The sequence below is a fragment of the Mandrillus leucophaeus genome, unplaced genomic scaffold, assembly GCF_000951045.1.
Source record: "Mandrillus leucophaeus isolate KB7577 unplaced genomic scaffold, Mleu.le_1.0 Scaffold74, whole genome shotgun sequence".
Taxonomy (NCBI): domain Eukaryota; kingdom Metazoa; phylum Chordata; class Mammalia; order Primates; family Cercopithecidae; genus Mandrillus; species Mandrillus leucophaeus.
The window spans coordinates 262803-263565 of NW_012108030.1; the positions used below are offsets into that span (position 1 = coordinate 262803).

Genomic DNA, 763 nt, shown 5'->3' on the forward strand with positions numbered 1-763 from the left:
AGATCGAGACCATCCTGGCCAACATGGTGAAACCCCATCTCTACTAAAAATACAAAAATTAGCTAGGAGTGGTGGCGCGTGCTTGTAGTCCCAACTACTTGGGAGGTTGAGGCAGGAGAGTCGCTTGAACCCGGGAGGTGGAGGTTCCAGTGAGCCGAGACCACACCACTGCACTCCAGCCTGGTGACAGAGCGAGACTTGGTCTCAAAAAAAAAAATCAGCTGATTAGGAAATGAGATAGGAAGAAAAATATCCATGGTGGTTTACTTGCTTATTTTTTCTTCCTAAATGTTATTGTGAGTAGTTAATGCACCATAAACTTTCCTTTCCATTAATAAACACCTTCTGGGGTTGGGTGCGGTGGCTCACTCCTGTAACCCCAGAACTTTGGGAGGCCGAGGCAGGCAGATCACACCAGGTCAAGAGTTTGGGACTAGCCTGGCCAAAATGGTGAATCCCTATCTCTACTAAAAATACAGACATTAGGCCATGTGCTGTGGCTCAGGCCTGCAATCCCAGCACTTTGGAAGGCCGAGGCGGGCAGATCACGAGGTCAGGAGTTTGACACCAGCCTGACCAACATGGTGAAACCTCGTCCCTACTAAAAATACAAAAATTAGCTGGGCACGGTGGCATACGCCTGTAATCCCAGCTACTCAGGAGGCTGAGGAAGGAGAATCACTTGAACCTGGGAGGCTGAGGTTGCAGTGAGCCGAGCCTGCATAACAGAGTGAGACTCCATCTCAAAAAAAAAAAAAATACA

General features: G+C 48.4%; 1 protein-coding gene across 4 annotated transcripts in view; it reads right to left on the reverse strand.

Annotated features, from left to right (window-relative positions):
- Window positions 1-763, reverse strand: part of ZNF610 (zinc finger protein 610) — a 27444-nt gene that overhangs the window by 18537 nt on the left and 8144 nt on the right. The window lies entirely within an intron of this gene.